General features: G+C 42.1%; 1 long non-coding RNA gene across 1 annotated transcript in view; it reads left to right on the forward strand.

The window, feature by feature from the left end:
* LOC309515839 overlaps positions 1–9,972 on the forward strand; it is a 55,365-nt gene extending 45,393 nt beyond the window's left edge. The window contains exon 3 of the long non-coding RNA XR_014212696.1: positions 9,827–9,972. This is a non-coding gene — a long non-coding RNA (uncharacterized lncRNA). The remainder of the gene's footprint in view (positions 1–9,826) is intronic.
* The last annotated feature ends 3,991 nt before the right edge of the window (positions 9,973–13,963 follow it).

A 13,963-nucleotide genomic window follows, 5' to 3' on the forward strand; every position in this document is an offset into this window, starting at 1 on the left:
CTCGCAAGGTGAGAGGGAAGAGACCCAGAGCAAAACCACAAGCTACAGCAACCTTCCTCAGTCTTGGCTCCCCAGATGTTGTGGGACTGCAGTACCATCTTCAGAGACATTTACCCGCAAAGTTTCAGCCAAATGTCCCCAAGCTGCTGAGGGAGAAGTTATGATGAAATCAAATATTTAATGGCTAACCCCTGAAAAGCATGTCTGGCAAGTTACACAGCTTGCCCCCCAAGTTACACACCTTGCCATTTAGGGGGAATGTAATTCCACCTGAGGCCGGTAAAGCTGACATTGCTTCAGTTCAAGGTTGGCTCGCCACAATCATAGCCTCTCTAGCGTCTGAATTAAAAACAGTGCTACCTCAGGTTACAGACACCTTGGGTTACAAACACTTCAGGTTACAGACTCCATTAACCTGGAAGTACCAGTAGTACCTTGGGTTAAGAATTTACACTGTTCTCAGGATGAGAACAGAAATTGCGTGTCGGCGGTGTGGTGGCAGCGGGAGGCCCCATGAGCTAAAGTGGTCCCTCAGGTTAAGAACAGTTTCAGGTTAAGAACGGACCTCTGGAACGAATTAAGTTCTTAACCAGAGGTACCACTGTACGACCTTCCTAGCCCTTATCTGTCCATAATTAGATTTCAAGCCCAGTTTTGATACTGAACCCCTGATCCTTGATGGGATAAAGAAGAGGGGAAAGAGTGCCATCAGTTATTGATCACACTGTAGTCCAAACTATCAGTTTACCTCAGTGTGGTGTAGTGATTAAGAGTAGTAGACTCGTAATCTGGTGAACCGGGTTCGCTTCCCTGCTCCTCCACATGCAGCTGCTGGGTGACCTTCACTTCTTTGAAGTCTCTCAGCCTCACTCACCTCACAGTTTGTTGTGGGGGAGGAAGGGAAAGGAGATTGTTAGCCGCTTTGAGACTCCTTTGGGTAGGGATAAAGCGGGATATCAAATCCAAACTCTTCTTCTTCTTCTAGCTGCACATAGGCATTACAAAACAGCAAATACAAGCAGGAAGTTTGTAAAACTTGACAGATCAAATGCTAAAGGATAGGGAAGTGGTTGTCCATTGCTTCCCACTGGTGTTGGCCCAGCAGCTGAAGGTCTACCCAGTATTTAGGAACAAAGAAAACATTGTCTGGCACTGGCTTTCCAGGTTTTCAGGCTGGGCTCATCTGCTGCCCAACCTGAGCATGCTGGGAGATTGAGCCTGGGATCTCTCCTGAGTTATGGGTCTTGCCTAGTATGCCTGAGAAGCCCAGCAGAATGAGCAGAGTTATATTCTGCCCAGTTCTAGATGAAAATTGTTGACTAGGGCAAGCAAAACGCTTTCAGTCCCCATCTCTACTTTAAATTGACATATATGGGTCCCGAAAACCCAGTGTAAAAGGAGCTGTCCATTCCGTGATTGATAGACTATCTTGCCCTCAAAATGGCAGATTCGAAACTGGACTGTAATTGTTCAGATCATTCATCCAGATGTATTTTTTTAAAGATTTGAAAGGATCTCACGTACCTTTAGATTTTTTTTGAAAGCATTCCTCCTGCTATGGTCATCATCATCGCATCAGTTAAAATAGTCTGCTCAAGAGTGGCAAATTTCACAAGTCACAATGGGTAAGGTTCAAGGAAGACTAACTGGAAGACTGCAGATCTCCAAGAATTATGTCCATCCTCAAGTTTCAAAAAAGACCTGCTATGCAGATTTCTTTTTGAAAAGCAAAAGTCCAATGTCCTTTTGGGCACACAGAACCAGTCTACAGTTACACAGAACCAGTCTACAGTTTTATGGAAGATGGCCAAAATATTGACCTTTAAAAAGCTAAATGTATTCACGTGCTTTTTCATAGCTTTCTTTTTGATTGACAGCTAGTTGTTATTTAACTAGCAGATATTTGCCATTGGACTGCTACAACTAAGACATAGTATACTCCTCCAAAATGCAGGTCTCGCTTTGTTTTCCTGAATCTTCATATTGGTGCGCCCTTGGAAAACGTCATAGAAATCAATGAAAGTGTTCTGATGATCTTTGTACTGCAGTTGCCCCAGGCAATATAATATGCATATCTTGCTGCTTAATCTACCTAGAGCAAACTCTATAATTTTGATGCATACCCATGAAGCATAGGACGAAATCTCTCTGTATGTAGTTGGGTTTTAGAATAATCAGTTCTCAGACTGTGGTCTGCAAAGAGCTATTTGGTCACATGATTCTGGCTTTTCCTCTGGTTTCCAGCTGCTAAATTGCATTAGATTCCCTCTAAAAATACATTAAATACTTTCCAGCTATTACTTTGCACACAAGTAAGCAATTGGTGTAGGTGCCACAAGATTGTTATATGATAGTGAATGGGAGGGAATGTGGCTCATTAGTGCCTTATTAAGGTATGATCATATTATGGGAAAAGTTTGTTGATCCTCATTTTTAAACCATACTTAACAGCAGCAAATATAATGATGGTCTTAATATCAGTTTTGCAGTAAGAATAGAACAGATGAAATAATGAGGTTACTTATGGCTGTTCCTTGAAATTATTTACGACTGTTCTTTTAAAGTTGGCATACACTAGGAATTGTGGGTTTATTTTATAAGGATTCTGTGATTTAGCTTCCCCTGGAAAAGAAAGTATTTCATGTCTTAGGACAAAACAATTAATTAACTTTAAAATACATTGTTCTGTATTTACCACTTCTCAAGCTGGACTAAATGCCGAGGGCAGTAACACCCTGTCCTGAAAATACAACTGAGTTTTCTAAATTAAATAAAAAAACTCGACCTGGTCTATTATTATTGGTGTCAAATTGTTTTGTGAAAGGCATGTCACAATTAACAAGACAGCCATTCAACCAAATTTATGGCTTTTATTCTTTTTAACCTAATGAAGGCTATAAAGTATGATCATGTACTACTCATAAAATAGTACCATATAACACTATTCAGTTTTGAGAAGAGCTTAAATTGTCATCTTTTTGTTGGACTAATGATCAAATATTGATATTTCTTCAATTCATACAAACTTATTGCATGGAACTTGGTCAATATATTCTGATGTTCACACCAGGGATTTGGAAATCAATGTAGTTTTCCTGTTATTCTCTTATGATTAAATCAATTGAAGTTATTTACTCATAGCACAACATATGCACAACTGCCAACCCTATGGCTTTTTTGAATTGCTTTCTTGCTACCATTGCCCTCTAATGAGAAGGTGCAGGTTCTCTTCAGGAGTTGACTAAACCTGCTCATGTATACCAGCAATTTGAGGTGCACAAATTGTTCGTTATTAAAGGCTACCAGTGTTCCCACCAAAATGCATCTTTATCATTTGCCACTGCATTAACATTGACAAAACAGAGTAATACTAAAACTCAGCAGTGTTGATCAGACAATGGCAAAATGACAGTCATAAGAGCTACAAGCATGGTTTGTGACATGTCTGTGGCAATCTAGAGAGACTAGGAAAAACAATGGAAATATCAATTCCATTGAATAGCAAGGCAAGTCTTGGTGAGCACCCTCATTTCAATCAGGTATGAAGCCATTTAGGAAAATGGTAGAACACTTGAATTAACTCCGTTCTTACTGAAATAATGTGTTCTAAAAATTGGACTTTACAAACATAGGTTGATAGCTTAAGACTTCATCGATCTTTATAATATTGATAATTATCTAGCCAAAAATCTGTGGGTATATAGGACAGTGCTGATGGAATCCTAATACTCTCAAATTGTTATTTTTAGAAGGGGATATGATCAACAATGTTGTCTCCAATGCTGTAGAAGATATAGCACAAATAGGGCTTAAATTTTAAAGGGTTGAATAACTAGAGGAACCAGCATATATTAAGTCATGATGGGTTCATAACAGCCTGGGGAAACATGGGGTGGTGGTGGATTGTTTTATAAAACCGTCTTTTAACTATCTGGATTTGTCTTTGTTTTAAATGTATTGCAACCAGCCCTGGGATCACATGATAAAGGGAAGGCTAAAAATGCTAAATAAATAAAATAAAATAATAAAGTGGAAGGAAAAAGAGACATTTGTGATCACATTTCCTGTTACCACAAATGTCCCTGAGCTTGCACTTATCTACATTCATGTGGAAGCAGTAGTATGTGAACTGAAAGTCGATGAAATCAGTTTACAGTTGAATATGAATGATTCAAAAAGAGGTGTGGCAAGCATGATCATGTATACTTCCAGTTCCCTTACTACTTTGATGAGATTGTGGGCAAGGGTTAGACTTGAGGGCCCCATTTAAAGCAGTATCATACCATTTTAACAGTCATAGCATTCCTCAAGGCATCCTGGGAACAGTAGTTTGTTAAGGGGGGCTGATAATTGTTGGGAGGCCCACATTTGCCTCTCAGAGCTGCTGTTCTGAGTTGCCTAGGAAGAGGGGTTAATTGTTAAACCACTCTAGGACTTGTAACTCTTTGAGGGGAATAGGGGTCTCCAAACAACGCTCAGCACCCTTAACACAAATTACAGTTCCCGGGATTCTTTGGAAGCCTTGACTGTTAAAGTGGTATAATAGTGCTTTAAATGAGGCTTAAGAATGTTCATGAGTAGGGAATTTGATTACCTGTGATATTTCCACATCTCTCAACTGGTCCCGAGACTGTGCTGAATCAACATATTGATTAAACTTATCCCAAATCTCAACCACAACAAAACACCTATGACCCACTATTCTGTCCTGTATGTGGATTGGCTTGCCTTTTGCCATAGTGGAAAGTGGTAAAGCTCATGTCCTGAGTTTTGACAGCTTGGTTTTTCAGAAGATGATAGATAGATAGATGACAGATAGTACTATATTTGTCCTAAATTTCAGCATTCTAGCTGGTAGAGATCTTCCCCAACAATTCTGATACTCCCAGATTGATTACAAATCCTAGTCAACATGGGTCTTAAAAGTTAATGGTAAGGTCTTAAAAATCAATGCTAGCATGAACTAGACATCAATGGAGCAACTTCAAATTAGAGTACTGTACTATGACCTGAACTCTTAGAACCAACAGCAAGCACATGAGACTACAATACTCTGAATGTAGCAGAGTCTGCTAATAGAAATTCCCAGGGGAGCCATTCGGGGGAACTGTGGAAATTCCACCTACGTTTAGTAAAATTATATTCCATTGCCAAAATATGAAGATATAAAGTCAAGAGAATGATACTATAACATTAAACAAATTGGAGTAATATTCTCTGTCAATAATCACAGTGCAAAACTGAATTTTCTATTTATGTGATCCTGAGGTTTGTGTGGAGTAGTGGGCAACACCAAGCAAGCTAATTCATACAAATTAGTTATTCTTGAAAACATCTTACCATTTTATTCAGTTGTGAAAAGATGGGATAAGAGCAAATTGTTCCTCTCTTGTATACAGCATTCAACTAATAGAATAGTTAATCAAATCCATGTTGATAGGTGTCAGAATCTCTCAGATATAATAAACAGCATATACCATATGACAGTGTACACACACCACACACAGTTCCAAAAGCAGAGATTTGCACAGCATTTTAGGGTTGTATGTTTAAAACATTGGCTGTTTCAGCTGTGTGCAGGGGTGCCAACTTGAATGAAATATTGGTGTGCCAGGTAAGTCCCCCTCTCCTCGCATGATGTGGGAAATGCACACCATTTGAATGTCAATGCCTATCAACATTGGGAGGGCCCAGCCCCTCAAATATTTTATTGGGAGGCTGGAGGGACCCCGGCCCCTAAGAGTTGGCTCCTATGTTCTACAAGCCCAACCCTGGCCCCTCTTGGCTGCAGAACCATAATGGGAAAGGAGAATAAAGAGTGGAGGGGACGATCCATGTGGAGAGGCCTTGTAGCGACAATAGCTTGGGGTTGGTGGCATTTCTTTTAAAAACAAGTTATCTGCACAGAGGTAGCAAGGGAGATTTCTTACACCAGAGTCATTGGCCATTATGTAACACTGTCCAACCACAGAGTGCATGGATCTGCCTTCACAGTCTGAGGCGGCTGTGCCCCTGAGTGCCAGTTGCTGGAGGCCACGGAAGGGAAGAGTGGCCCTTGTGCTTGGGTCCTGCTTGCCAATTTCCCACTGAGACATCTGCTTGCCCACTATGGGAGCATGATGCTAGACTGAATGGTTCTTCCTATGTTCCTAGAAGTTGTAGTCCAAAAGACCTGAAAGGTATGATGTTAGCTACCCCTGGCCTACATTACTGGCAGGGAAGAATTGGCTTCTTTATTCCTTATTAATTATCTCCCTGCTTTTCTTTGGTGTGTGTATGGGGAATGGACTTTCTGCGTTTCTCTCCCTTCTGGTTGGAAGGAGTGCGGATTTTCCACCAAAGCTCCTGCCATTGTACATTCAGTAATTCATTAATGACACACCTGAAAGGGCGGTTTCCTCCCCTCCCCTGTGCTGTCCCTTCATGAGACTGAAGACTGCCAAGACTTCCAAGAACACCTCTAAAGCCTGGCCATCACTCAGCCTCTCATCTCATTACACACGCCAATAAAACTTAGTGGCCGTCTCTCTCCACGAGCAATCTTGCTAATGGATATGGAGCCATGATTGCAAACAGCGTTTTGCATACAGGAAAGCTGGTTTTGCATGTATCTTGGCAAAACCTAATACAGTGGAAGCACAGGGTCGATCTTCTTCTTCTTCTTCTTCTTCTTCTTCTTCTTCTTCTTCTTCTTCTGTGATGTGACTGGCAGGCTGCTTGAGAAGCGAGGAAACGCTTCCGCCAGCCTGATTTCCTCATAAAGACAATAGCTTCCCCTGAAGGCTGTTTCCAGCTGTAGCCACTTGGAAGTACCCACATCAAGCATGTATCACACAGATCTGTCAGTTAGTTCTGGAGCCAGAAAATTGTTGTTTCAAATGTTACAGTACAGGAAAATCGCCTCTCTGCACTCGCTGCCAAAAAAATGACAGCTTAATTTATGCCATGCTGAAGCTACATTACAGAGCCATTGAGGCTGGCAGTTAAGTACACTCCATGCTCACATCTCTCTCCCCCCCTTATGCAAGTGCACTGGGGAGAGATACACAGGGGCTGTAATAGGGACAATTGGCTGCAGTGTTTTCCATGTCAGTGGAACTAAATACAGGTGAAATGGTTAGCAGCCATAAAAATGATTTATTTATTTTTTTACCTTGTATGCAAAACGTGGCGTAGCAAGCATGTACATTCCCAAATAATTGGGAGAGATGTTTGGTGGAATTGGTATGCATGAAATAGACTATGGAGAGGTTTGTTCACGTCAAGTCCCCAGGTTTTATGTGGAGTGGGAAGGCGCCGTGATATTATCCATGCCTTTGAAAATTATTCTGTATCCTTGGTTCAAGACCTTCAGAACCTGGCCATGTTTACACTTTCTGAAATTAAAAAATCTGACAGCATTAAAGCACAGCCAAGTGTCAATATTTGTCATCAAGGTTTTCAGTAGGTATTAAAGATGCACACTCCAGTTTTGAAAGTGAACAACAAAATCCCATCCAATTATCCCCCAGGATGTATCGAAAGATTGTTATTGTATAGCTGAGGCCAAAGTGTAATCTCTTTAATACCAGAACAGCCATCAGCCACATATTTTGGCAAAGTGTTAATAGCAGAACTGGGGATTACCATGTGATATTCTTTTCCTCAGCTGCCAGGTTTATTTATATGAAACCTATAGTAATCCCCCACCCCCAAGGATTTCTTGATATTAAATAAAAAGCTGGAAAATGAGAAAGCAATTCACTTTTATGAATTCAGCAAGGACAAAAAAAAGAGAGAGAGACCAGAATTTTAGACCTTGTTTTATTCATTCTACTTCTTTTTTGCTTTTATGGCACATCTCCATTCTAATGCCAGCAGAAGTCTGATGCTTGTTTAAAATACTTCTGTAGATCTAAAAGAGCAGCTGTGTGAAAGAATATCACGAAATGTGGGATTATAAATTAAAACTATTATTCAGAGTTAGGGTCCCATTGAACTAAATGGGACCTACTTTTGAGTAGACATGCATAGGATTGCACAGAGTGGTTTTGATTGAAGATACAATTGCAGGCATCAAGTTGATACATATAAATTAGCCGAGTTAATTTTATAAAAGAAAATGATAATGGCAGCATGTTATATTATCTATTCATGCTAAAGCCATTCTTACTGTTTATGCTGTTTATATGTTGTTGCACACCATCCCCAGTCTCCAAGTGAGGCAAGATTCCAGGGGTTCCAGGCACTAACCTAGTAATATTTTGGAACTGAAGTGCAATGGAGACGGTGGTATCTCTATGATACGTGGATTACCGTATTTTTCGCCCTATAGGACGCACCGTCCCATAAGGCGCACCTAGTTTTTTTGGGGGGAAATAAATGAAACATTTTTTATTTTGCCCCCAGGCATGGGGCTGGGGTGGGGGAAGCCCGAGCTTCCCCCAGCCCCAGCCCCCAGAACAGGCAACTCTCCGCAAGTCGTGGGAGCCTGGCGCCGGGCTCCCGCGCCTTGCGGAGAGCTGCATGAAGTCTGGGCGCGCCCAGGCTTCAGCATGCAGGCAACTCTCCGCAAGCTGTGGGAGCCCAGCACCGGGCTCCCACGGCTTGCGGAGAGCTGCGCGAAGCCTGCATTCACCCCATAGGACGCACACACATTTCCCCTTCATTTTTGGAGGGGGAAAAGTGCGTCCTATAGGGCGAAAAATACGGTATTTACATATATATACAACCTGAGTTGGTGATAGTGGGGTTCACAGCATTAACACCCCAATAGGGTCCTGCTTCTCCCATAACTGTAGCCTTGGATTCAAAAAGAAATCAAACATCATGCTCTGACTCTCTCTCCAGCTTGCTGCTTTTACCAATCAGCACCCTTCTTTTCTCTAAGTCACATCTCAGCCAACTCTCAACTCTGGATTTTGTTTTTCTAACTATCTCAGAGCTGGAGGAGGGGTTCCACTCAGTTGCTGTCTGGCACAGAGCCCCCGCCCCTTGTCTTTCTTAATAACTCATTACCTTCCCTTTGTTCTCTTAATGGCTCATCTCCCAGGCAATCTCCTGAACACAGGAAGCTGGGTCCAGGAATTAGAAGACTGGCATCCAGTTTAAATCTCCAAGTGGAATTTAGATAACTCTGCTTTCATCATTCTAACTGAGCATTCAGTTTTGGTCCTGAAGATGCAGAAGCAAAGGCCAAGACAACTTCAAGGATCTAGCTAGGCCAGGCTAGACAATAAAGATAACAATCCGTCTTGTAGTGGAAGACTGCCATTGACTACAAGCACAAGCGCCATCTGGCTAGCTGGCAGGGGTGGCAATGACATTAACTTAAGATCAGGTTTCACAGAGCAGGTGGCAGGAAGTATTTGTTACATGTGCTTCTGGCAAATCTGTTTTACCTGGACATTTCTTCATTGCTTTGTGTTGTCCTTGGCTTTGGAACCAGTGTGGGTTATCCAACAGCTTCAAGAGAGGGGAAAGAAGACTGAATTACTTTGCTTCAACCCTTTTAAAGAATGGAGGCTATAATATATTTAGTGTCTCTAATGCAGGCATGTCCAAAGTCCGTTTTGGGGGCTTAATATGCGGTCCACCGGTTGGTTTAATCCAGAACCTAAAAAAAAAAAAAGTTTGGGCACCCCTTCTCTAATGGGATAGCAAACGGGGATGCCAGACAATACATAGACAATCTTAGTGAATTCATATCAATGAAGCCTAATGTCATTCACACAAGGACCCTGCAGGAGTTTGCTCAGCGTACGTCAAAACATTAGCTATCGTACTTGTGTCGGTTCAAAAGATTGTTGAATAGTGTCTCTCTCTTCTTCTTTTTTTAACTGACAAGGATGATCCTGGAAATTGCAGAGCCAATTAGCTTGACTGCTACAGTTCTTAAGAAGTTAGAACAGAGAACAGGAGCGGTTGGTGAGGTGGGGCAGCAGCACTCCTCTGAGCTTCAGTCGCTTGCATCACTGCTGCATACCAGAATGGAATGAAGGTGAGGAGGTCAATCAGTAGCCATGAACCTGCATGGCGCTGCCCTCTCTACCCCCTGCTTTCAACACCATGGTGTGACCCCAGCTGGTAAAGTTGCGGATATCCTTGGTTACCTATCAACAGCCATATGTATTGTGTGCAACAGTAGCAAATGCCGACCATATCTGCTCAGTTGATTTCTGTTTCGGATACAGAAAAAATAAGTGAGCACCAGCAACTTCTGTTTTCATCTGAATTTTCCAACATCCCTAGTAACAAAACACTTGTACTTGGGCAACACAAAAATCTGCCTTCCTGCTGGGTCAGAGTCAGACTATTAGTCCATCTAGCTCTCTCTTTTCCACTGTGACTGGCACCTACTCTGGGGTCCTAGGCAGAGGTCTTCCATAACACCAGCTCCTTTGAGCTAGAAATTTGAGAGATGGAACCTGGGACATTCTGCATGCAAAGCATGAGCTCCACAGCTGAAGTACAGTCACTCCCCAAGTCTGGTGCTATTCAAATTATCTTATGCTTGAACCTTCCTTTTCATACCATTTTTTTCTTCTTCAGTGATATATTACAGTTACTCTAGGCCTGGAGAGCAGAAGAGAAGCCAGCTTTAGCTTCTGTCACTGGCCAGGGGACCAAGGGCCACTGAGAGGTCACAGCTGCTGCCTCCCAGGAAGAACATCAAGGCAAGAGGAAGACCAAGCTGCTCTGCTCCATCAGGAGCTGCAGGTTGTTTACTTCCCTCCTGCCCTGCCAGAAAGTGCACTTGTCTCCAACTTCCAGTTGCCATGGAACTACTGAGCTGAAGGGCAGAACGCTGTAGTTTCTGCTGTTGGTCAGGGCCAAGGGCAATTTGGAGGCTTTCCTCCACTTCCTCCCAGGAAGGACATAATGGCAAGTGGGAGATCGGCCTGGCCCCATCGATCGGCCAGAGAAAGTGCAGCTCCAATCCCCTGCATCTCCAGATGTTGCTGTGAAAGACTCTTGCCTTAAGCCCTTAACAACTTGTCTACATATCTACAGTATATCTCAAGAACCCTTACTTCCCTGCCCAGTCCCTGAGATCTTCGGCAGAGTCGCTATTGATGGTTGCCCATGACTCAGATGCACAGCCCATAGCCACTGGGAGCTGTTGGCCCAATTTTATCGAACTCCCATCTAGCTGAGGCCAGACAGGCCCCAAATTTGTTGAACTTCCAGCATCTACTGAAGGTTTTATTTTTCCTGCCTTTGAATTTTTTTGCCCATTTTTATTTTAATTGTGCTATATCACATTCCTCGTACACTGCTTAGAGATGATTGTAAGCAAGCAGTTGATAGATGATAGATAGATAGATAGATAGATGGTAGATAGATAGATGATAGATAGCAAGCTCAGGAGAGCTACTGCCAGTTGATGTAGACATTATTGAACTAGGTAGTTCAATTGATCTGTTCATGTCTTTCAGTGTTGCTTCTCCCTCCCTGCTAGAAAGAACATTCAGCTCCAGGTGCCAGTTGCCTGTAGAAATAAGGGGAAAGGATGTTCTCCCCCCCCTCCCCACATCCATCTGCCACAGGAGCAGGTGCCACCAGCCCCTATTCAAGTTAGAACACCAGCCGCCTCTGAACAAGATGTAAATGCCCACATATACTTACCAATTAGCCTTGGCCTGTGAGACCTCCCCTCCCTTTCTCTTCTGTTCTCCTTCCCACATGTGTCTTGTCTTTTAAAGTTCACAAGCCCAATGGTGGGGCTTGTCTGTCATTAAAAAAAGAGAGAGGGAGACTGCTATGAGCCACTTTGGGAGGCAATTGTCTGAAAAATTGGATTGAAATATAATAAACAAGTCTCTGTATTTCATATTCTAACAGTTCTTTGTGTTGGGTTTTAAAGTGGCTTGAGTCATCTTAAGACATTAGAAAACAAATTAAACCAAAACTCTAAATAGGCACAAATCACACAACTCAAGAACGCTGGGGAATGTAAAATTGTTATACATTTTGTTCAGGAATAAGACATCCATCCCGTGTATGCAACCCTTTTAAAAGCAGGAATGTTGTGAGCAATGTGCTTAAGTAGAGCTTACATTGTATCGACCAACTCTCACACTAATGGCGTCTTTGATCCTCTACATAAGAGAATGTGTGGCTGCAGGCCAGCAATAATAGCTAAAGAGAACCCTTTAAAGAGTCAGAAGCTTTTTCTTCTTTCTGTTTGTTTGGGTTTTTTTGGTCATGAAAATCAAACACGTAGCCAAAGGGCATCATAAATATATTTGATCACACTTCTGGGGGTTTCCAAATAGGGCGATTGGAAAGCCTCCCTTTGCGACAGTGCTAGTCCAGAATCAGATCAAATTGTTATAAAACAGGCAATTAAACAGGAGGAAGGAATCCCTGCAAGAATTCCTGTGGATGAACCTTACCTAAGTGTGCTCATTCACAGAAGCGGAGGAAAAAGGTTTCTACTTCTCTTTGGTGGCAGTGAAGCAGTTGGAAAAGGAATCTGTGCAAACTATGCATATGACTTGACCTTAGCTTTCCCAAGAGATGGGTTCTAGATACATTTCTGTTTCAAATGGGTGAGTATTTTCCTGCAAAATAAGGAACCCAATAAAGAAGCTTTCCTCAACCTGGTGTCGTGCAGGTGTTTTAAACTACAATTCCCATCAGCCCCAGCCTAGAAGGCATTAGGCTGGCGGCTGCTGCAGTGGAATAAAGTATGTCATGCCTCCTTATCTGTGGCCTGTAAATTTCAGCCTTTAATTGGGAAAACTCCTTGGCAATTCACAGATAATTTTGGGGGGGAGAAATTCAGTGTTGTGCTGTTACAAACCTTCTGTCAGCACAAATATAATTGACAGAACCATTTCCTGTCGCCCTGCCACTGCACACTGTTCTGGGGTTCTCCTGCCCCCACAGAGGTTATTTTGGGGTTTAGGGGGCAGGCAAAGAGAGGTGAGGGAGGAATCCCCACTGCGCTAATGGAATTCCTTGTGCTGGCTTCTAATAATAATAATAATAATAATTTATACCCCACCCTCCCCAGCCAAGACTGGGCTCAGGGCTGCTAACACCAGGTATAAAAAATTAATTAAAATACAACTTAAAAACAAGATTAAATGCAGCCTCATTTCATTTAGTTGAATCCAGCCCACTGTCTTAACTCTCAAAATAGAAAAGAGAACACCCTAGACATGTTTTTCATATCCCCCACAATGGCACTGGATTATGTTGGCATTAGTTTGATTCCTGCATTGTTGCATAATAATACTGTATGTAGACAGAATGTGGCCTGGGATTGCTCAGATGGTAGAGCATGAAACTCTTAATCTCAGGTTGTGGGTTTGGTCAAAAGATTCCTGCTTTGCAGGGGATTGGACTCAATGACCTTCACAGTCTCTTCCAACTCTACAATTCTATGATTCTATGCCACGGACTAAAATAAAATATCTGGACCTGCTTGACAAAGATGCCGAGACCCTATGTTCTGAGGAAAGCAATCAAAGTAAGGCATATCACATATTTATTTGTTTTCGGCAGAACAAGTTCTGCTGATGCAAGAATTATTCAGGAAGCACAGGAATGATATCGTAAATAGAGGATGAAATAAACAGTTTGTGGATTGCGGCTCTTCTGTTTCAAGTAATGAGTTTGTTTGGTCAATTCATGACTTTAAAAAATGCCACCACTGTACACATAGGACGTTATTCAGAGAAAGTTACATTTAAGTCCTTTTGAAACCAGTGGAACTTGATGGATTAAGTGGAAACCTTGATGATAAGAGGAAAACATGAGAGATCTAGGATGGCTTCTAAATATATTTATGCTAACAAAATACTAAGAAGTGACAAAGCAGGCTCTAATGGCTGAGACAGCATCAAACTGCTCATACTAAATTTGTAACAAGCTCCATCCTTGCTTCAAATCCTGGTTAGGGGAAACCCTTGTTGGCATTAACCTTGGTCTGCAGTCATACCAAGCAGCAATGGACAAGGCAATCGGAAAAGAG

This window comes from Podarcis vaucheri, assembly GCF_965113315.1.
Source record: "Podarcis vaucheri genome assembly, chromosome: 12".
Classification (NCBI taxonomy): Eukaryota; Metazoa; Chordata; class Lepidosauria; order Squamata; family Lacertidae; genus Podarcis; species Podarcis vaucheri.